Source organism: Sceloporus undulatus, chromosome 1 (genome assembly GCF_019175285.1).
Source record: "Sceloporus undulatus isolate JIND9_A2432 ecotype Alabama chromosome 1, SceUnd_v1.1, whole genome shotgun sequence".
Taxonomy (NCBI): Eukaryota; Metazoa; Chordata; class Lepidosauria; order Squamata; family Phrynosomatidae; genus Sceloporus; species Sceloporus undulatus.
This window is the reverse complement of record NC_056522.1, coordinates 340,575,780-340,599,611: the sequence shown is the minus strand read 5'-3', so window position 1 is coordinate 340,599,611 and position 23,832 is coordinate 340,575,780. Positions and strand designations below refer to the sequence as shown.

Below are 23,832 nucleotides of genomic sequence, written 5' to 3'. Positions count from 1 at the left end.
TCTCCTTTATACTTATGACAGGAGTAATTATCAGCATCCATCAATCATTTTACCAATGTCTCTCTCTCTCTCCTTATAGCCGTCAGTATCTTCTGTACAAAGCATTCTAGAGCTTTCACATTCACTTCTATACAGATGCTAGTCTTAACTCTTTGAAGAGTTAAGACTAGAATTTTGGCTGCAAAAGATTTGGCTCCAAATGAAGGTGGTAGGTAGCTTACATCGCTTTCAGCATCTTCCATTATCAGTTTCACATGAGAAATAGGCTGCATCTACACTGCAGAAATAATACATTCTGACACCGCTTTAACTGCCATGAAGCTAAAGGCTATGGGATTTTGTGTTTTCTAGTTTGCTGTGGCACCAGAGTTCTCCAACAGAAAAGGATAAATATCTCACAAAACTATAACTCCCAGAATTCCATAGCATTCAGTCATGGCAATTAAATCAGTGACAAACTGCTTTAATTCTGCAATGCCTCAGTTTGGTGGTGCAGCACGAAATGTTATGTATCTGCAGTCCAGATGTGTACCTTCTCTTTAAAATCCAATTATTTATTTAATTGGAAGTTGCAGGAAAAAAGAATCATAGGTTTGGATCCTAACTAATGTGCTACTACTGGGAGGGATTCTACTCCTGGAATGATCACATTGATGGAAGGAAGGGGCATTCACATTTATTTCCCCTCCTGCACCTAGTTTACCACCTCTGAAAATCTGGAATGCCCTTTGGATGAAATGCTATAGGAAACTGCAGTGGAAAGTGGAATTGGTTAAAATTTCATCCCTACCTCTTTCCTCAAGCCAGCCGTGGAAAAGAAATTGAAACTGTGGGTACATCCAGATCACATCATTATAGAATTTTAATACCAGTTCAACTGCTGTGACTCCATCATATGGACTCCTGTGATTTGTAGATTGATGGGATGCTGAAGTACAGTATTTGAATTAGGATACTTGAAGTCTCTAAGTACCTCATAAATTCGAAGAACCTCATAAAACTAGAAATCACAGGATTCTATATGTTGGAACCATGGAAGTTAAAGTGCTATGAGACCCCTATAATTGTGTTGTCTCTCCATAGAATATAGAATATAGAAACTCTGAGTCTATTAATGCAGATTAAAATGTATTAGCATTATTTGGTATCTGCATCATGCCACTAAATCACATTCCATTTATCATCAGCTACAATTCCAAGGTTGCTATGGAGGGAAGACATCAATGAAGACCAAGATCTGGAAATGGAGGAAAAGGCCACAACTTTATTAAGCAAGCAGCAACAAAGGTAGGGTTGGCCCAAAGCATGAGGTCTGGATCTGGAACATCGATCAACCCCCCGGTTGGTCAATAAACCAAAATGCCTGGACATGGCCAAGCTTCGAGATGACATAGGGGCAACAGAAATGCCCTCTCGCAGACATGCGACCTGCCGGTCACGTTTTAAGTTAAGCCTCTAGTCACTGGGGGGTGCTGTTATGATGTGGCCCCTGCAATGGCCACACCGTATGCCCTCAGTGTTCTCAGGTCCCGAAGGACTCCTGATCCAGTGCTACGCAGCTCTGGAAACCATGCCCACCAGATCCAGTACCTATGCTACTACCCCAAAGTTGTGACAAAACACACCCTGAACCTAAGGGAGAGAGGGTGGGAGAACCGAGCAATAATGACACGCTGCAGCAACGCCACATGACCTTAAATAGGCCATACAACTAACCAGGGCTGGGAGAGGGAAGAGACCCTGCCTCCTGGCCCCAATGAGCCATTCAGCTGCCCCGGGGACTGGAGCAGCCAATAGGGGAAGACCTCTGCCTCCCAGTGTAGGCTGGGAAAAGTAGTTCCCAGTGGGAGGCAGAAGTCTGGCCTCTTCCTGCCTGTGCAGCCAATAGCGAGCCCACCTGCCCTCGCAAAGCATGCTGGGGCGCAGCCACAGAGCCCGAGGCAGGGGCGTCCTTGCCCCCAGCAGCAACAAGGCTGGCCCGATGAGGCAGGCGGCCTCATTTTTTGTGGGTTTTTCCCCACAACTTTCACTGCCAGGCCAAGTATTCTGCATACTATACATACATACAGTATTTTATTGTTTTTATATTTGTGTATTTCCTTATTTTATTTTATTTTTTTACCTAAATGCAGAATTCCAGCATGTTTCTCTGTTGAACTTCATTTTCTTAATTTCAAAAAAGCACAGCTTTCCATTCCATCAAAGTCATTTTTTACTGTATTCCTGGCTTCTCATACTTGGTTATCCTTCCCCATTTGGTCTTAATGTGGCATAATGACCTCTCCTGAGTCTTGCCCTCTGCTAGGGGCATTCAGTTCTTCCTCTCTGCCTGATGTGTAATTTTGTATCTGCACCCTTTGCCTATCTCAAGCATGCATGTGTGTTTTAAATCCCAATAATAACACTCTTTGCAACTTCAGCAAGTTCACACTTCATCTCCTCTCATACCTCATTTGGCATTTTTGTCCTCTGTGCATTTTACCAGTGCAAACTACTCCCCAGTTACTACTCTGGAGCTTCCTCCAACACACTCCAAAGTAGTCCCAAAGGGCTCAGGGAATCGTTTCATGCACTGGAAGCATGAAATCTGAACTCAAAAGGAAGCAGCTGGTGAGCTGAGTCAATAAATGCACCTGGCAGAGTTTTGCAAAAGTGATTTATTTTGGGCTTCCCACCACCAGCCTTAAGTCAGCAACTAGTGGCTCCTAGGCCATTGCTGGCCACTGAGGGGCTGCCACTTGCCTTGCCCTCCTCTCTCCTCATTGCTTGAATCAGGGCTATGCAAAGACTACAAAGGCCATCCAATCCAACCCCCTATCATGCAGGAATACACAATCAAAGCACCCTGACAGATGGCCATTTAGCCTCTGTTTAAAAACCTTCAATGAAGGAGACTCCACCATTCTCTGAGGCAGTATATTCCACTGCCAAACAGCTCTTACTGTCAGGAGGTTCTTCCTAATATTTAGGTGGAATATCTTTTCTTATAGTTTGAAAATTACAATGCCTCTTTGATAAGTCTTTCAGAGGCACCAGTCTCCTGCCTGAAGGTGGGCTCAGATGGTCCTGTTTACAACCCACATCCTTTAAATAATAATAAATAATAATATAGTTTATTTATACCTCCCACCTCTCCCACAGATAGAGGTGGGATTACAACCTTAAAAGACAGTACAATTTACAATCAATACAACAGTAAAATACTAACACTGAATTTACCAAGAATTCCGATTAATTCTCAAAAAATTACAATTTGTCCATTAGCCAACAATCAGAGTCAAGGAAGAGCAGTCATCGTAACCTTTTTATATGGAATTCAATGCATAGGTCCGCTGGAAGAGATCAGTTTTGAGTGCCTTCTTAGAGGCCTCTAAGTTAGTAATGAGATGGATCTCTTTCAGTAGGTCATTCCATAATCTTGGGGCTGCGGCAGTGAATGCTTTATGTGAAGTTGTCATTAGCCTGGTATTATAATATTCTAGTAAGAACTTCCCAGATGTTCTGAGAGTGTGAGGCAGATTATGTAGGGAGAAGCGCTCCCGCAAGTAACTCGGGCCCGAGTCATGTAGGGTTTTAAAAGTAATAACCAACACCTTGTATTGCACCCAGAAGCTAATTGGCAGCCAGTGAAGAGATTTCAGTATTGGTGTTATATGGTCAAACCTAGATGTTCCAGTGACCAATCTGGCTGCTGCATTTTGAACCAACTGAAGCTTCCAAACTTGGTACAAGGGTAGCCCCAAGTAGAGCGCATTGCAGATATCTAACCGAGAGAATACAAGTGCAAGTACTACTGCTTCAAGGTCCTTTTGGTCCAGGAAGGGACACGGTTGGCGTATCAACTGAAGCTGATACCAAGCACTCTTGGCCGTCACATCTATTTGGGATGTCAATTTTAAGGACAGATCCAGGAGTACTCCCAAACTGTGAACCTCGTCCTTTAGGGGAAGTGTGACCCCATCCAGGACTGGGTGACAAAACTCCATCCCTGGACTTGGGGTACCTATCGTAAGTACCTCCGTTTTCTCTGGATTCAGCCTGAGTTTGTTTTCCCTCATCCAGCTCATTACCGATCCAAGACAGGCATCCAGAGGAGAGATGCCATCCTAGTCACTGCAATAGTCAGGGATATAAAAGAAATAAATTTGGGTGTCATCAGCGTACTGATGACACCGCACCCTGTGTCTCCGGATGGTCTCTCCCAGTGGCTTCACGTAAATGCTGAAAAGCATGGGGGACAGAATGGCACCCTAAGCGACACCAGATGTCAGCTCTCTCTTGGAAGAGCAGCTGTCCCCCAGCATCACCATCTGGAATCTGCCCGAGAGGTAGGAATGGAACCACTGGAGCGCAGAGCCCCCAATACCTAACTCCTAACTTTTAAAAGACTTTCTGGACCATTCAGAAAACGGTTCCAGCATTTCTCTATTCACATATACACAAAGTATCACTAGAAGGTACTGTACCACTAAAAGCAGGGAACCTCATCCTGCATTAGAACAGAACCTACCCTGCCTTTCACATCAACTTGTTTCAGTGTAGAGGTTTTCAGTGAAATCCTGACTCGTTTGCTTGCAAATGGAATGGCATCAGCCAGCAGAACAGAATTCTCTTCTCTTCTCAACTCCCCCTTCACCCCCCCCCATCTTACCTGTACTGTCCCACTTAAACATCTGCTGTGGAAAGTTGTGAGACCCTTCAGTGTCAGTTAGGAAAATATAAAGTTCTACAGTGAGGGGCCAGGAGGAAAAGATCAGTTGCATGAGTGGAAATCTGCTCATGCAATATTGGGTTTGTAGCCCTCTCTCTTGAAACATGTGCAGAATTTATTTTTAATCAGAAAGGATTTCTTTTTAATTGCAAAGAATATCAGCTTCAGCACTTCTGTAACATAGCTAAATGAACCCATAGCTGCAGTATGAGGTATGGTCACAGATGAGACACCATCGTAAACATCATAACTATCTTCAGAATCTCAGTGGCAGATTCCAGTTATCATCAAACAGGACAAGTTCCTAGTCCTTCCTATTGTGATGAGAAGTGGGGACCCTAAGAAATATGGATGCTCATTCATAATGATAATGTAAAAATAATATTGAAAAAGGGCAAAGGGAAAAAGAAGACAGGAGAAGAAGGTGTAAAATAAACTGTCGGTTAATAAACTAGAAATGCAGCATGAGGAATCATCTGTGCATAAACTTCGACAAAGCATTATCAGGTATGCAAAGAATTATTTATGCAGAGTTGATATCTATATTTTAAAATTGTATTTGTTTATTAAAACATTTTTGTCCCACTCTATATCACAATATCTCAGAGCAGCATCAACAAAAATAGATAATGAGGAAAACAAAACAGTTAAAGATGCCCCATACCTTGAATCAAACATTGATCAGAACGGAGACTGCATTCAAGAAATAAGAAGACTAGATGGGAAGGGCAGCCATGAAAGAACTAGAAAAGATCCTAAAGTGTAAAGATATACAACCGAGCACTAAAGTTAGAATTGTCCAAACCTGGACAGTGAAGAAAGCCAACAGAAAGAAGATAAATTCATTTGAGATGTGGTGCTGGAGAAGAGTGCTGAGGGTATTGTGGATGGCCAAAAAAAAAATTAAAAAATTGATCCTAGAACAGATCAAGCCGCAACTTTCCCTGGAAACCATGATGGCAAAAGCTGAGGTTATTGTATTTTGGCCACATCATGAAAGGCATTAGAAACAACAATAATGCTAGGAAAGGCAGAAGGTAGCAGAAAAAGAGGAAGACTGCATGACACATAGGTAGAATCAATCAGGGAGGTCGCAGGCCTGAATCTGCAAGACCTAAGCAGAGCAATGGAGGATAGGTGGTTCTTGGAGATGTCTCATCCACAGGATCGTCATGAGTCAGGACCAACTCAAAGGAAGTTAACAACAATTTAAAACAAATCTAGAAAACCAAGGTGCAAAACATACTGCAGAAATATTCCAGTTTGAAGCCACTTTAACTGCCCTGGCTCAATGCTAGGAAATTATGGGGACTATAGTTTGGTGAGGCATTTAGCCTTCTCTGTCAAAGAGCTCTGGTGCCACAATAAACTTCAATTCCTAGGATTCCCTAACACTGAGTCAGGGCAGTTAAAGTCATCTCAAACTGGATTATTTCTGCAGTGTGTTTTGGACCTAATACAGTTTTAAAACCATGTGCATTAGCATTTTAAGATAAATCAGTAAGGCCCAAAGCCTTTAATAAATAGCCATAGCTTTTTCTTAGCACTTAAATGAAACCAGGATGAACATCAATAGGACTTCCAAAAGGAAAGCATTCCACAACTGGGATGCCACAGCTGAGAATGCCCTCTTCCACTTCCTGACATAGTATATTGACCTTACCAAGGTGAAATGAGCATATACATACCCTACCCATCATAGTTCTCAAGCAAACACATAAAGAGAAAGTTGTTCCCTCAGGTATGGAGGTCCCAAGCCGTTTAGGGCTTTAAACATCATCGCAAGTACCACAAGCAAAACCAGGAAGCTTATTGGCATCCAGTGCAATTCTTTTGGGACTGCCATTATATGATGTCTGTATTGTAATCAGGTCAGAAATAAAATTGTTGTATTTTGCACTAGCTGCACCTTCCAAATCATCTTCAAGGGCAGCCCTATGTAAATGTAATTTAAATAGCCTAATTGAGAGGGTATTAGTGAATGAACTGCTTTGGCTAGGTTATCTGTGTCAAGGAAAGGTTGTAGCTGGTGCTCTAGTCAAAACTAGAGCCAAGCGCTCTAAGCCATAGAGTCCACACATGGATCCAGTGACACCAATGAGTCTAGTGCTCCCAAGCTATATACCTACTACCAGGAGGGATTGCCACCCCATCCAGGGCATACCATTTACTCAATTGCCAGACCCAAGAACCACCAATCCAAAAAGACTTCATATTATCAGGATTCCTCTTCAGATTATTGGCCCTCCTCCAGCCCATTACAGCATCCAGGCACTGATCCAACATATGCACAATCTCAGTCAATCATGACAAGGAGAAACAGAGCTGAGTGTCATAAGCATACTAATGACACCCAACTTCAAAGCTCCAAATGATCTCACTCTGAGCTTCATGTGGATATTGAAAAACATGGGGATAAATAGAATTCTGTGGCACCCTGTAGCTTAACAGCCGTAGGGCTTAACAGGAATCCTTCAGTGCCACTCTTGGGAAGTGGTGGTGTAGATAGGAATAAAACTACTGTAGAACAATGCCTCCGAAACCTATCTCTCAGAGCTGGTCCAATAAGATACCATGATCAACAGGAAGAAAAGCTGCAAAGAGATCCAGGAAGATCAGCAGTGTAATACTCCCCCTGTCTTTCCCCCAGAATAGATCATCAATCAGGGCAATTAAGGCCATTTCAAAGCCATACCCTGGCCTGAAACCAAAAGGATATGGGTGTAGATAATTCTTTCCTTCAAGAATGCCTGATGTTGTCCAGCTATATCATACACTTGAGCACATTCTATTTGCCACATATGCAAATATTGAAAGAGTGATAAGGTCTTCTAGTCACGGAATAATACAGGGAATGAATTTTTCTTTCCAGTGCTGCAATCTAAGCATTTTATCATGAAAAGGGAATCCATTTCTGTTAACCCAAAGTTAATTTCCAACACAGGGGCAAATAGTTTCTCTTAAAGGCCAGAAATCAGGGAGCTTCCATACCTATTCCACTGGAAGGTTGGGTTCCTCATATAACAAAGGACTCTGTCCTTGCCTGTTATCACAATTTGCCTGTTTATAGCTGTATTATCCTTGAACTCTTCTCATCCTCTAAATAGTTGTATTCTATTCAAATCTTACTTCTATAACTCTGAACAGGGGGGGAAAGCCTTGAATTCCAGACTCCAGCCTTAAATAGAAGTACAAACACTATAAAAGAAAGTATGTGGAGAGATCTTGTAGCACCTTTGAGACTAACTGAAGGAAAGAAATTGGAAGCATGAGCTTTCATAGACGTCAGTCTACTTCCCCAGATACACTGAAGTTACTAAAGCTGCTGCCAATTTCTTTCTTTCAGTGAGTCCCAAAGGTGCTACAATATCGCTCCACATACTGATTCTACAGACTAACACGGCTATGTCTTTGAATTCTACCACTATAAAAGAAAGAAAATATTTTAGAGTTAAGTGTAGACTTTAGCTCTTCTCTCTTGAAATCAAAGCTGCCTTTCAAGACTTTGTCAATGGGATTTGGGCATGATTTACCTGGGGAAAAAAACTAAACTTCCATTAAACACATAGCTTGTGTTTTTAAACAAGCACCTCATGTTTTCAAGTTTCTGTTACAGCAACAAAAGTGTTTGATTCTGATGAGGAGTAAATGTCAGAATATATCAGAAAGTTTTCCTGTCTTTTTAAAAAGAATTTTATTTTTCAAAATAAGAAAAAATCCATTAAAATCCACTTTTCTATTAAAAACATTCTATTAAAACATCACCCACCACTTCTAACTATATGAGAAAAAAAACTAGAGTCATTCAACAGCTTTTTTAAAAAAGAAAATTTAATGAGAAAGAACATAAAGGACATCCTGGGTATAAAGAAAATGAGAGAACATTGTCTCATTAGTAGGGTTAGAACATGCAAAGATACATATAAAAATGAGTGCAAATGGCAGATTCTGCAATATTTGCACTACCACTGATTGTTTTTAAAAAATGCTGAGATTTCCTGAAATTGTTCCTGGTATTGCCACAGCTTCTACATTGAGCCCACTCTCTCTTAAGCATTCTTCTGGGGTCAGGGAAAGAATGACAACCAGTTGGATCAGATATAAATGTTTAAAACCAAATATCCACAAAATGATTTATGTTGGGGTGAAAAGAAAGGAATAATTGAGGGAAGGTTCAGCACTTTCAAGTCTCATTGGTGTTAATGAGAGCGATTTAGGCTGAAATCCTAAAGTTCATTGGTGGAGAAGGGACCACTCCAATCCGAAACCCCAATACCTTGTTTGGAAGGTGACAATTTTAGTGGAACGCATTTTCCACTCCTTTGCAGAATTCTAATTTTGACTTAATGCCTCCACTTGGAGGCAGGAGCTGAGATACTGTTGGACCTAGTACATCCAGGTGCTCTGGTCTCCTTCCCAACTCATTGTCACACCCATTTTATCCCTCAAAGTTGGGATCAGAGTCTGACCAAGGGCAGAAGATCCACTGCAGGAACCACTACTAAAGTTGTAACCACCATGTTACAAATGGATATTTGGAAGCACCCGATGTTTTCAATAGCTTATCTTGCCCTTAAATCAAAAATAAGGCAGGCTTAAGTTATACATACATAAATCTAATGATAAATGTGAATTGCAAAGCAGAAGGAATTTTCTGGCATGGTCATAAAAACATGGGGAAAGTATGACAGGAAAAATGGGGTAACCATATATTAGGAGAAGAAAGCTACTGTAGAATAGGATTACTTGAGGTCAGAAATAAATTCTGTGTTGTGTATGCAGGGAATTTCAGCTATTTTAATCATGTGTTTAATAATGTTGGTGTTCAATTCCTTTTTAATGTTTGTAAATTAATGTTTTAGCTGAATCTTTTAAAATTACTCTAAACTGCCTCAGATCCCATTTTGGGAGAAAAGTGGGACAGAAGTGCAATATAAACAAATAAATACTTGATCTTGGATAACATCAAAATCTGCCTTCTCTGAAGATGCCAGCCACTGATGCTGGCGAAACGTCAGGAAGAAACTCTGCTAGAACATGGCCACATAGCCCAAAAAACCCACAAAAAACTCTGCCTAGATAGACTACAACATACTATGTTTATTCCATGACTATGTGTTCATTTATTAAGGACAGAAAACTGCACAGGACAAAAACTAGTAAAGGTAATAGTTACTAAACCTATAGTCTATAACATCCAGCACTCATAGCAGAGTAAACTGAGATTCAACCAATTAGAGAATACGTCCTGCTGGGCAGAATTTTGAGATGGCAAGAGAAAGGCCCTCAAGAGAATCTAATCTGTATGCTTGTATCAGGCATTACGATTCTGTGCCTAGGGAAGGGATTAAACAATCATCAAAGTATGGCACAGGAACTTGTATTTTACCTTTCAAACCACAATGTAATTTCATTACCTCTCAAGATTACATTTGTAAAAGGAAATACCAGGACTGACCCTCCAATGCAATTCAACAGCAACCATGTGTCCTTGCTCTGCTGAAAAGTCACATACAGTGTGCCGCTAAGTGTCCAGCCATGTCCTGTAGGGGGCTGTCTGGTTCTTCTGCAGTCACATTCTATGGCCGCTTCAGCACATGGACCCAAGCAGTGATCACAGTTATTTAGCACAGGTTTGCAAATCTGTTAGACTGCACTACTCTGTATAGGTTAAAGAAGAAAAAGGGACTTTTGTCATCCCTTCTCTATAAAATAACAAGTTTTCTTTCTACTAACTAGGTGCCTGGATATTTCCCTCCTGACTAGGCAATGCTATGTTTTCCATTATGCCTCCTAAAAGCCCAGCTTATATATTTGCAGCAAATGTATATTTTATAAAGCTTTCATTGTTCTTAAAGAAGCACAGATTTTCATTCAAAATATCACAATTTTGTGTATATATATATTCAGAAGTATATAATTGAGCTTACATTGAGGAATACGTAAGGTTGCAAACGTGTGTTCACTTAACCTGAGAATATGCTCTATTCAACGCAGTAAGACAAATCTCTAAAGATGCATAGAATTTCATAGTTCATTTTTCCCTTTTCTTTGCATAACACACATGAGTGAAGAGGATGAAAAGTGTATGTTCATTGGAATTTCTCCCTTCTCCCTTCTATAGTATATCAGTTATATTCACAAATAATGCAGCAGATTAAAAAGTATTCTGACTTGAATGTCACTCCTGAAAACACCCTTCTTAAAAGCAATTTCCTATGCTTTATCTTAACAACCACTTCAGAAGCAGATTTTTCTTGCAGAGTTTAGTTCACCCATGCCACACCCAGGGCCATCTTTCTATTGTCTTTTTTCATCCCAGTCTATACAATATTATGTCATGATGACAGACCTCGTTTGACTGTTCAGTGAAGGATTAAATGAGGCCTCCAGTTTTTCTCAATCATCCTGATACCAGTGCTAACTCAGAGACGCCTTACCTAACCATTAAGCCACCAATTATTTGCACATTTTCTTTATGCAATATACTAAGAAGCAGACTGCTAAAAATTGTGATTGTTATTATAGTGCATGGTACTTTAAAGCAGTGCTACTGAGAATGGTGGTCTGTGGACCTCTCCCACTCTCAAGCTACTTGCTGCCAGTTCCTAGCAAATTTCCAGAAAAGAAAGAAACAATTGTCACCAATGGTCATAAATATGGCACTGGTCTTTGATATATTATGCACTGTTTTACAGGTTACAGAAAGACAGGGTCCTGCCTGAAGGGGCTTACAATCTCTAATTCAACACAAGTAAAGCTGCAGCGGAGCAGGAAAAAATGGCTTTTTGCCAGCACAAAAAGGAGCGACAATTTTCCGCTTCTTTTTGGGCTGGCAAAAAGGCAGATTGGTGCTTTGTGGTTGCTATGGCCCCAATCCAGCTTTCTCAGAGGCGGCTTCAAACCACCCCTTTGGGGTGGTCTGTTCCATCCCTTAGTCTTATTGCATTACAGAGTAAAATGAGAGGCAGTGAGATAGATGTGGATTTCTGTTTCTATCGCCACATGCCCCCGAAGCACAGCCATTCTATTTCCACAGAAACTATCATAAACATATGCCTTTTGTCATGCTGGAAAAATCTGTTTGGCAAAAGCCATACTTTTACGACCATCTTCTTCTGGAGGAAGAACGTTAGTATAACAATGTCATACAGAGATGTAAGCAGAAAGCCACTTCTGTTTTGCTGCCTCTCATCTTTCTTTGGTAATACAACTAGGTTCTTATAGTCAGACATTTTATATAATAACTATATTAGAGCTGCAATATTTAGTCAGCTAATCAGGTTAACGGATGGAAACCGTGTTGCTTGGTTTAAAGAGCACCCAAACAATAGGGATTTTAAAAAAAATAACAGTTCTCAAAGCAAGTTATTAAAAATTACAGGTAATAAATGATATCCTAAACAAAATGTTCCTGTTCTTTCTCCCTCCCTCACTTACACACAGAGAGAGGGGGAGAGGGAGAGAGAGGGAAAGAGAGAGAGAGAGAGAATCAAGAATGCCTCTTAAAATAGTGCATGCTATGAACCAAGTATGTATCACTTTAAAACAAAGGGGTTTTTTTCCCTCAGAAGATTTATTTTATTTATTTGAAGGTTTATGGATTATCAGTTTACTCACTGATTAAAATACTTATCGAGTCAGGCAACCAGTATTTCTTTAACAGTGCCAGAATGTTAATCGGAAATCAGTAAAAATAGGATAAAAGTGCAAATCGTTATCTATTATATCTAGAATTTTTTGGATTCTGTCATGTCTCCATTTCCCTCTCTACTGTACTGTTAGTTGTACTGAAGTAGTCAGCATAGAGCAAAGATCATTATGTTGTTACACTTGTTCTCTAAACATGAGCTACATCCAGTGTCACACAAGTGGATGCCTGTTCAGACAACACGATTTCCTCTTGCACCCATCAATTCTGTGTTCTCTATGTACTTTCTATATCTGGTCCACATGTGGTCCCAATCCTCCAGAGCAGATCTGAGAATAATGCTGGGGCTGCCATGAGGAGAGAGAAACAATTCTGCTGGCAGTTTTCATTCTGATAGTGGATAGAAAGCATTATGTATAATGCAAGCACGCTGCTAGTGTCCCTGATTTGATTTCAGCTTCTTCTAGATTCTATCCTTTATAAGTGCTCAGATACAACAAATCTGTCACATTTTCTTGTGACACAGAAAAGGGGCAAAAGAACTACACTATTACAAGGTGTAGCAATAGTGTTGTTAATCTGAATGGCTTTAAAAAGGAAACAAATATATTCACAGAGAATGTATCATAAGAGGATAGCACACCCTTCAATATTTCACAGATAAAACCAGCAGACATGTAACCAAGTAACATCACAGTGGCAAAAAGAAAAAAGAAAAGAAGAAAATATAGCAAAAGTTATGATTCAGGAAGAACACAGAACTTAGGTGATTATCACACGGAGCCTTACCGTCCCTGAAATTCAGATAAATCGTCCATAAAGCACGTGGATGTGATAGCCAATCACGCTTGCCTCCCATGATTTAATCATCCTTGAGGCATCCCGCTCCTCTCCTGTCATCAAAGTGTTCATGGAGCAACTATTTCCCCAGTAATGGAAGTTCCCATTGTTGGAAAAATGGCTGTTCTGCAAATGTTTAATGACAGGAGAGGAGCGGGATGCCTCAATGATGATTAAATCACAGGAGGCAAGTGCAACTGGCTATTAAACTAGTGCGCCTTATGGACGATTTAGCCACATTTCAGAGATGGTAAGGCTCCATGTGATAATCCCCTTAGAATACACTGCAGCAATTTGCATTTGCCTGTGCATACTGGGTAGGATAAAATTCCACCCCTCCTCTCCTCTTCTCCTCTGCTTAGTTAATTGAGTGCAAACTATTGTAGGATTTTGAACTCGATAGTCAGAAACTGATGTAAGCAGACGATGAAAGTGTTAAGGAAGAGAGAGAAACTGGGACATTTTAAAGGCAGCTGAAAAAGTGAGACAATAGAGAATTAACTGGTATTGTCCCTGCCAAATCATCACAGTTGGACAATAGCTGGAATTAGGCTAATAGGGGGATAGGTCATTATGAATATAGGTTACCTCCAGCACTAGAGGCTGTAGCTGGGGAGCATGACATGGAAAGTTATGCTTGTGGACTTCCCATAAACATCCAGTTGGCCATTTCAAAAAATGAATGCTGGATTAGAAAGGCCTTTGGCTTTGATCCGATCCAATAAAGCTCTTCTTATCTATTACCATAGCACATTTATTACATATATTAGTACAGGCAGTTGATGCGTAGGCTGAAAAGGTACAAAACTCAGGAGATTGTTTTACCATATGTAGTGGGGATGTCATGTGCATTCGCATTTTGTGATTTGAAGTTAGGGGAAAGGGATAAAGCTTCTAGGAAACAGCTGTCATGTTTACCTTGTTCAGCAGGTGAACAAGCAGGAACTACTTAGCAAAGGCATACAGCAATATTTATTTATGTCCAAAATATTTAAATCACCCAACAACCCGAGTTATCTGGGCATGATACGAACTGAAACAGGACACACAAGGTAATAATAAGATAGTAGTAAAACAAGGGAAACAAAATAAGGAAGCTGGTAGGCCAGGCACAAATCCAAGACTAATTTACCTCGAATCTCAGAATCTTCTCTTGAAGTTGGAATTGGTATGGGGCCGATGCGATGTAGTGGTGAGCGTTGGACTAGGACTTTGGAGAATAGGGTTCAAATCCCTACTCTACCATGGAAACCCACTGGATGGAAGTCACATTCTCTCAGCCCCAGAGGAAGGTAAAGGCAAACCCTCTATAAACAAAGTTTTCCAAGAAAACCCCATGATAGGTTTGCCTTAGGGTCGCCTTAAGTAGGAAATGACTTAAAGGCAAAAAGGGGGGAGTGAACAAAATAATAGTACTATGATTAACAACAAAATTAGGACTCCTCTGCACTATATATAGATCAGAGTAAATAAAAATATTCAAAAGACTAAGATCAGTTGACAATTGCTCTTGAAGCTTTCTAATAGTACTAAACTGTAACCCCTCCAGGGCAGGAGCCATTGTAAATAAATTTATGTAGTTGTGCATGGATCTGTAAACACTGTGAGTGCATAAGAACCCAAATGTATTTCAATGAGAACTCATAATTTAAATCTTTTTGAAGAGCACTGTCGAACTAATCAGTATCAAGAACCACTCTTGTACAAATGCATTTTGTTACAATTGCTGTACCTTCAAAAAGCTTTCAAATGAAATGAATTATCTCCAAAAGAGCTAAGAACTTGTAAAAGGCAATAGCTGTATGACCCCTGCTAATCCATCCAATATTAGGCTCGTTAGTCATCAGGATAACAACTGTATTTTGCAAATCAGGCACTGTTATCAGATAAACCAGTAAGACCCAGAACAATATCTAATAGTCCAACAGCATCAGGACCAAGATATATAACTGCTTCTGTACAAAAACCTCTCTCTAATCCCTCTTAAACTCAACAAGACTGATTGGTTTTTATTATTCATGAATTAATTTTTAACTCTTGGGCCAACAGGGGAATAGAATCTATAACATTTTGAACAGATTGAGGCAAAGAAGCTTCTCGCCGACAGAAAAAGAACAGCCAAGTCCTTATTTCATTCATTCTTCAGACAACAATTAAAGAGTTTTGAGTCTGGTTTCCCCTAGATACCTTATTGAGAATTGAAAAGAAAAGTGAAATTAACTGGAAACATAATACCATATTATTTGGGCATAAGTATACCTCAAATATGTTCCTCATACATAATCCTCAACAAATCTATGTGGATTAAGTATATTCTGCAAAGCAATACAATGTTGGAAATCAACTACCCAGTTTTTATCAAGACAGAAAAGGATGGAAAACTGTGAGACAGGGTCAATAACAGAAGAGAAGGGTCATAGATATGGGCTTCTCAATGTGGGTTTTTTCACAATAATTTTCTGAAAATAAGAATTACAAAAAACAACTGAAACTGTTGTTATTAAATTGTATCTGGTCTTTTATAAGTTGAAAAAGGAAAATTGAAAAAGGAAACATGATTTGATAGATTACTAGAGCAATATATACAATCCTCACACATTAAAACTACACAACTCTGAGTTCTGATAGGATCCAAATAAAAATAAAATGTCTGAATATATAATCCTCCATCAAGCCACTAGATTTTTAGTTATAACCATATTAAAAACTATCAAATGCTTCTGCAATATACTACCTGCCCCCTGCAATATTTATGCCATATCAAACTATATCTGCCAATAAGTTACATGTGGACTATATTTACACATTATACTACTTTGCCTTTCCATAATCTTTAACACAAGGATCTTCTATGTTCCACAAGCACTGATGAAGAACTACTTTTAAGGGAGATAAGTTTAAGGTTTTGTTTTTGTTAAACAATTTTTGTTATGTTTGATGATAGATATACACATTTGTATGACATGTAGAAAACCAGGTACTATATATGCATACTTGCATATACTAAATATATACACACATTGTATATAGGTCATGCTGATTTGCATTTATATTGATACTCATACAGTGTATACATTTGCAAGCAGATGCAGCAAAGAAAGTCAGTCTACAAAAATGCATTTATCTACATTACGCAGATGTGAGTGTGATTAAAAGAGATTCTTTCCTATCATTCATATGAGGCCTCTGTGAGAAGCAAGGTACAGCCATATATGCACTTCATCTAAAGCTAAATTATCCACTGTCATTTATATAAAATGTATGTCTGTTTAAATCCATCTGTGCCAATTGTCATTATGTCCCAAGGGATGTGTTTCTATAACCTGTTAACCCAGAAGGCGTTTGTGTGAGATGTCACGGCAAACCTTTCTAAAGGGTATTAGGACATCAGCCCACGAAGCCCACTCTGGGATTACTTTTCTGCTTGAAAGACAATTTTGGACAGTAGCAACACCTTCTCCCCCTGCCCGGGGTCCCAGGTTAGACTGCATTGCAGGCTGCAATGACTCTATTGTCAAGGCATAATAAGCCAGTTAGCTGCACAGAGGGGACCCTTCTTCTCTTTGGATGCTCTTTTCAACAGAAGAGACTTGTATGCCAAATGGACTACCAAAGTGTGGCAGGCAGTGGGCATTAAGACTTTTGGTTTTACAGGAACTGTTACTCAGCATCTTCACTTCAAGGCAAATGTCCCTACTTCTTGCCCACTCCTGCTTCGACAACCAAAAAAGAAGACAGAAATAGAAACATTTGAAATGTTGAATGAAGCAGTAAAAGGATAGGGACTAAGAGAATATATATGCCCACAAAGACAGAACATGAGTGGAAAAATGTGATAAGCAGAAATTTGAATTCTAGCTGCATCTAAACTATTTATAATTATCAGTAGTTGTTGAAGGAAGCAGTTTTCACGTATCAAGTGTATAATACAGATATAGAAATTCAAAATTAAGAATTCTATATGTCAAAAACTATTTTGTGCCAATGTGTGCATTCAGGGTTTTTTTAAAAGGGCATCAGCAGAATTCCATGAGAATAAACCCCACAACTAACCTAATAACTACCATTAAAAAATGTAAAAAATATCCTTAAAATGAGCCGCCTTCTTTGAAATGAATGCCCAGATTCTCAACAACCAAATGCAAGGAAATCAAAAGATTCATAGCAATCCATGATAAACAATGTTTCTTTGCATTTAAACACAAGAAATTTTCATTCATACAAAAGCAATTTCAGCAAAGTACATCAAAGCGACATGTATACTAGAGTAAAATAATTATGATAATATTTAATTAATATTATAAAATCTATTTTATAAAATATGGGAATGACAAAAAATAATATTTCTATCCTTTACCTGTATTAATAGTTTTTCTGGGACACAGCAATCCTATTTTTAAAAAATAGCTAAATAAAACCCAAAGTGAAAAATTAATTTTGGAAATCATCCTTATGACCCTATTTTTGACTGGATATAGCAGTACAGTACATTCATGGGAAACCATTCACAATGAAAGTTCAATTTCTACAGAATATTTAAACATCTAAGGAAATTTGTAGTGGGAGGGGATACTTGAATTAAAATAAATATATTTTCTTGAAAATCTCCATAGGAGGCATATAGGATGGATGGATGGATGGATGGATTCTACTGTTCAAACAGGTAGCGTGTATATGGTAGATTCTATCCTTTGTCACTACAGAAGGGTCTTCCAACTAGTGGACCTACAGATTATCCAGATGTTATTTGATACATACAAGCAGACATATGAAAATAATTTTAACTGAACAAGAAAGGAATACATGAGTACAGGGTTCTACACAAATTACAATAGCCTGGCTATTATACTTCCCTTTCCTCCCCCACAAACAGGATGCAACGATGATGAAGATACCCTAGAAAACAATGCCTCACCGGCAGTGCAGAATCGGACAAGATACGCCGCCTCTCTCTATTCTCAATCCATTCCCTTTCACACTAAAAAACAAAACAAAAACAGCTTGGTCATGGCATGTTACTGCAACTTAAATACTGAACACAAAAGGGGCAGAAATAAACCTGTAGCATGATGCCATTTGCATGAGAAAAGACAAGGAACCCCCCTGGATGGACACACACTCAAAGTCAGTGACTTTCTGAATGGATTCTGTGTCTATTATGTGTGAGATACTTATGGGTCAAGCATACTTTGAGCAAGTTGATTAAATCTTGAAGTTAATTTTAGCCTGAGATGAGCCAAAACAAAACCTGCATGTGAACATTTCCTCTTGGATGAGAAGTGGGAGAATTTTGAAAAGAAACCAGCGTGAACAGAGTAGGAGTGAGGAATGGAGCAAAGAAGGGGGAAATCAGTCACAAAGCCAGTACAAATTGTGTAACAACAGTCTGCCACCTGCTTTTTGCAACTTGCCTCCACAAAAGTCCAATTAATAGCAATGTTGTTGGAGGTGCTGATGAGCACCCAAAAGCTCAGCAAGCTGACAGGTGTTAGCATATTCTTCTTTCATAAAATACAAAGCATAAGGTCCAAAGCAAAGAGAAAGCTGAGCAAAAGAGCAAGGTCATCACTATGCAGTAGAAATCTAGGAGTAGGAAACACACCAAGGCAAAAAAAGGCAGGACTGACATGAGTTAAATGGTGCCAACTATTCCTGTTTGGCTAACATAAGGTCAAGTCATGTGCAGTGAAAGTTTCGAGTCCTTAATCCCCAAGAGCTTGTTTGCTAATTACATTTGCAATTACAAACATGGCAAAGATATTATTCTACAGTATGTTCTACTTCAGGCAGGCATAATTTTCTAACAGATCCTCATCTCCAGCAGCCCAGCTCACAAGTGCTATCTTGACAGACAAAATAAACTGGTACTTAAGCCTGAAGGGCCACTTCACACACAGCACAAGTGCTTAAGAAGAGGCAGAAAAAGAGCTTTAAAGACATGAGGCCAAGCCAATACAGCAAAGGAAGAAAAATTACCATGGCTCAAAAATAATTGCCCATAAATAAAGTTTTCTCCAAGTCTGTGTCAATGCTTATAAACTGCAAATCCATTAGCCGGGGCTTTCCCATTTTATCTGAAACATGTGTAAAGTCTGTTTCAATTTTCCAAAATAATTCTGACTACACCTGCAAACTTTGACAAATTTAAATACAGCAGGTTTCAGTCTAGTTGCTGCGTTTAGCTATGACTGGCACTGACTATGCTAAAATATCCAATAAATGCATGAATACCTACAACTTCTTCACTATTGTAATTTCTAAAAGAATACCATAATAATAATAATAATAATAATAATAATAATAATAATAATAATAATTTGTATTCTGCTTTTTCACAAAGGAATCAAAGCAGATTCCAACAGCATAAATAAAACATCAAACAATTAAAAATTACAGCATGGCACTATGCTGTGTGTTTGGCACAGTACAGGCACTGAAATTATTTTTCTGCATGTGTATATGTATAGAATTCTTCCTTTTACAAGAATTATTTTGCAATTATCAAACAAAGGCAAAGAATGCCAAAATCATTTTCAATTTGATCTTAACATAGTTTACCCTTAATTATGCCTTATTGAAATCAATGTTGTTTACCCCACACAAATGAGTGTAAGACTGTAGTCTCCATAAAGTAAGCTGGAGGAACATCTCCAGAGTACAATACATTTCTCCCTCAGTACAGTTGCCCTGAGCACTTCTCTACCCAAAGTGCTGAGCTGAGAACAAAGTGGGCAGAACTGTCTCACCTGTCTTGTTTTTGATACTTCTTTCCCCAGGTAAATGCATCCTAAACATTTATAGTTGCTTGGAAAAAACTAGTTATCACTACATTAGGGAACTTTGATTCCATGAGTCTTAAAGTTACAGCCCTAAAACACATGTACTAGGAAACACAGCGGGATCTATTTCTTAGTAATCATCAGTGAGATTCAACAGTAAATCTATACTTTCCCTCTCTATTATTTTTTTACTGTTTAATAATTATATCTAGAATAGAAATGTTTGAGGTAATCAGAACTCTTGCACATATGAAATTTTGCAATGAAGATAGTCAGTAAGTGGTGGTTAGCAAGACAAAGCAGTTATTTGTTTAAAAAACAGGGAAGCGGTTAGTAGGGGAGCAACAATTAAAGGCAGAAGATTTTTTAACAAAACACACACACTTTCTACTCTAGAATTTGTCACAGCAACTTTCTCGGATGCAACCCACCAAAGTCCTCTCACTCTCAGGCGAAATGCAATAGATATTGATTGCTTTCAGTCAATACGGTGAAAAGATCCCTGTCCTGTTGTTGTTGTTTTGCCCCTAAAATATTAATAGTACATTGGTTTTTCCATAATTTTGAATAACTGATATGGAAAAAGTAGAATCTCAAAGACAGGAAGAAAGGTTAGCGTTTTCCTTTAACATCTAGAGCTAGTCAGACTCTTGATAAGGGACCCAGAGGCACAATAGCAAACCTGTTCAAAGAAGCCAAGCCTGCTAGTTTGCATTACAGCTTCTTTTTGAATTATACTGTCAGTAAGAAAACACACAGAGTCACAAATCCCTATTGTCACTGTCCAAGAATACCCCCCTTAACAGCTTAATTCAGTCTTTCTGTTTAAAATTTCTTCCCACTCACAGAACTGAAGGGGTGGGCAAACGGGGAGAGACACCCCTCCTGAGTCTAGATATCCAGGAGTGCCTGAACTCAAGCAAGTTCTTCTGGCCTTTTTGACCATGATTTTTCTTCTCACTGTCACAGTAACAGACTACAGTAATCTCTTAATATCTTAATATCCAAGTCACATTTCTTTGGTTGATGTAAACAAAGGGATTAAATAAACCCCTAAAAGCAAAAGGACTGTAGTTACTCATCTCCTGTTTATTCTTGTTTTGAAGGAAATCACTCACTTCTCTCTCATTTTGGGTTTTCATAATGTCAGCTATTGTTTTTCGTCTTTTCTTTTTTACGGCTGATTATTTTCACATTTATCAGGTCAACATTTCTGGATCTTTAATCAGAGGGAAAACATATCTGACAGAACACCAGCAATGCTGCTACTACTACTACAATTATTATTATTATTATTATTTGTTATTATTCATACCGTATAGTAACCATTGTCTACTGTACTATAAATACCACTGATTATGAAAAGCAGGGGGTATTTTCTATAGTTCAGAGACATCAGAGGCTCCAGAGAAAAGGAAAGAAGAAGGCAAAACAAACTTTTACTCATCTGGGACTGTGATTAATGGCAAAACAAATTAAAAATGCTGAATTTCACCTTATGCTTTAGGTTTCCAAATACCTCCTCAAAAACAGGGATGTTATATAATTGCAGCCATATGCATAGGTCTAAATGGCATGCATATTTATGGCATGCATAGAGATTTGTACTATATTGTCATTTTACCGCAGATAAGTATTAGTTCAGTTTCACTAATTTTATACTGTCTTAATCTGCCACATGAACTGAAAAAGACAATTTTGTATAATACAGACACCAGTGATTTCAATCTGGAATCTACTCCATGCTACAGACAGGAAACTTTCCAACACTATCTCCATGATTACAATTTATTACTCCAAAATTTGTTTACAGAGATGAAATTAATAAAAAGATATGCAAATGTCAAATCATTCAGGGGCAAGCTCCTGCACTTCAGGAAGGAATACAAACCAATTATCAACCACCTTTTTCAATTCACTTGTTAAGGCGCTTTTATCAAATACATCTGAGGTAAGGGACAACTTTCCTACCCCCAGGAAAATGAAATGCAGAGCATTTTATCTGGACAGAAGATTATTTCCTCAGTTCAGTCAGGCCCTTGTTGGAGTCACTACAGGATTTGGACTCAGATACCAGCTTGCCTTCCAAGTCCTGAATGGATTACTTTTGTGTGTTTGTTTTTTCTTACTTATATTTTCTCATACAGAGACTGAGAGAGAGATCATATGTACCACAGAAGTTAAAACATGCACCAAGTGCCAACCGTTTGCTGCTGCCATACTCAAGTTTACAATAAAGCTGCTTTGCAAAGATGAGTGAGATTTTTTTTCCAGTTTATGAACTAGAATCATTAATTGTTTGCTTCTGAAAACAATAATCATTACAGAAAATTAAAGAAACAGCTTTAAAATAATTGTGCAAAATTATCTAAATGGCCAGTAGTATTGTAGAAACTTGTGGCAGACTACACATCTATGCAAACATATAATAAAAACATTCCTATAAATACAAACATCGTTGTTGTTGTTCTGTGCCTTCAAGTCATTTTTGACTTATGGCAACCCTATGGTGAACCTGTCTTGGGGCTTTCTTGGCAATGTTCTTCAGAGGAGCTGCATACACTAAATAAATTATTGCTCACACGGTGGTAGTTAGAGTGTACCTGTGCCTATTCCTACAAGAGGAGGGTAAGTAAAGTTGAATCATGAAATAATTAGATAGTATTTGTCAGAGTTCTAACTTTTTACCTCATGTGTTCTCCAGTTGCCAGTTTATGATTACTATCTCAAAGCTATAGTATTTTTAAAATCTTATGAATCAAATTAAATAGTATTATCCTTGACTTTTTTAAAAAAGAAGATGCAAAGCTAATTCAATTTATATAAAGACATTTCTAGAAAAAAAAGAGATTTAAGGTCCTACTGCAATCCTATGAGATGTGACACCATTAAGTTCAATGGATTACTGATAACTGGGTATAGAATTGCATCCTTAATAACTGAAAGAATGTAACACCTCCACCCTTCTCTTGTGCACCAAGACTTTAACTGGCACAGTTCCTTGGTCCACTTTTGTTTCTTTAACTGGAAACCAAGCAAACAGTGAAAAAGAGACATAACATGGTTTCTGGCTCTTTTAGTACTATCACATTATCAAGCTGTTAAAGACAGTCAGAAAAATACTTCATTTTGGTCGTTTTGTTTGTTGGCACCTGCCTCTCTCATTCTATAAGTTGGTTGTGTTTGGCAGAGGTAAATAGGGAAGGCATATGTCAATGGCTTCAAAAAATAAATTTCTTTTTTATTTTAAAAAAACTGGTTTTAGTAAAATATCGAATGGTATACAGTCCCTTATTTACTCTTGATCCAGTGTTTCATTAAAATTGTAAACGGAAAGTTTAAAAAAAGAATAACTTTTAATCCTGTGGCAGGTAGGAGCAAGTGTGGTTAACACAAGCCAGAAAACTATATAATTAACAAAAACTGAATATCCTTGGTTGGCATGAAAGGGAGTGGAAACTAAATAAGAAAGGATGAGAAACAAAAAGGGAAACGAAGAGGGGAATCAGACATGAAAGAGGAGAAAATGACCACACACAAAAAAAATCAATTAAACTACTGTATATTTATTTTTGTTAACTATTGTTAAAGTGCAATCGTTGCAACTATATCACTTCCCTCAAAGTGGCCCAGGCAATGTTTTGGGTGTATTGACAGCCCCATGCCTTCAGAAGCTCCACACAGACCAACAAACACACAAAAGAGGACTTAGCTTGTCGAAAGGGGAGAAGCAGACTTGAGAACCAATTGCACCAGAGGAGCGGACATAAATTACAAATGAATGCCATTCCCTTTGCTACATTCCATGCATGGCTCCACACCTATTTACTGAAAACATTCCAAGAAATCAC

The 23,832-nt window shown here is 38.6% G+C and overlaps 1 protein-coding gene across 3 annotated transcripts in view; it reads right to left on the bottom strand.

The window, feature by feature from the left end:
- ESRRB (estrogen related receptor beta) overlaps nucleotides 1-23,832 on the bottom strand; it is a 240,160-nt gene that overhangs the window by 124,579 nt on the left and 91,749 nt on the right. The window contains exon 2 of one of the 3 annotated variants that reach the window (XM_042445918.1): nucleotides 18,118-18,180. The exons of the other annotated variants lie outside the window; for them this stretch is intronic. The gene's annotated coding sequence lies outside the window, so the exon portion shown is untranslated. The remainder of the gene's footprint in view (nucleotides 1-18,117; nucleotides 18,181-23,832) is intronic. 3 annotated transcript variants of the gene reach the window in all.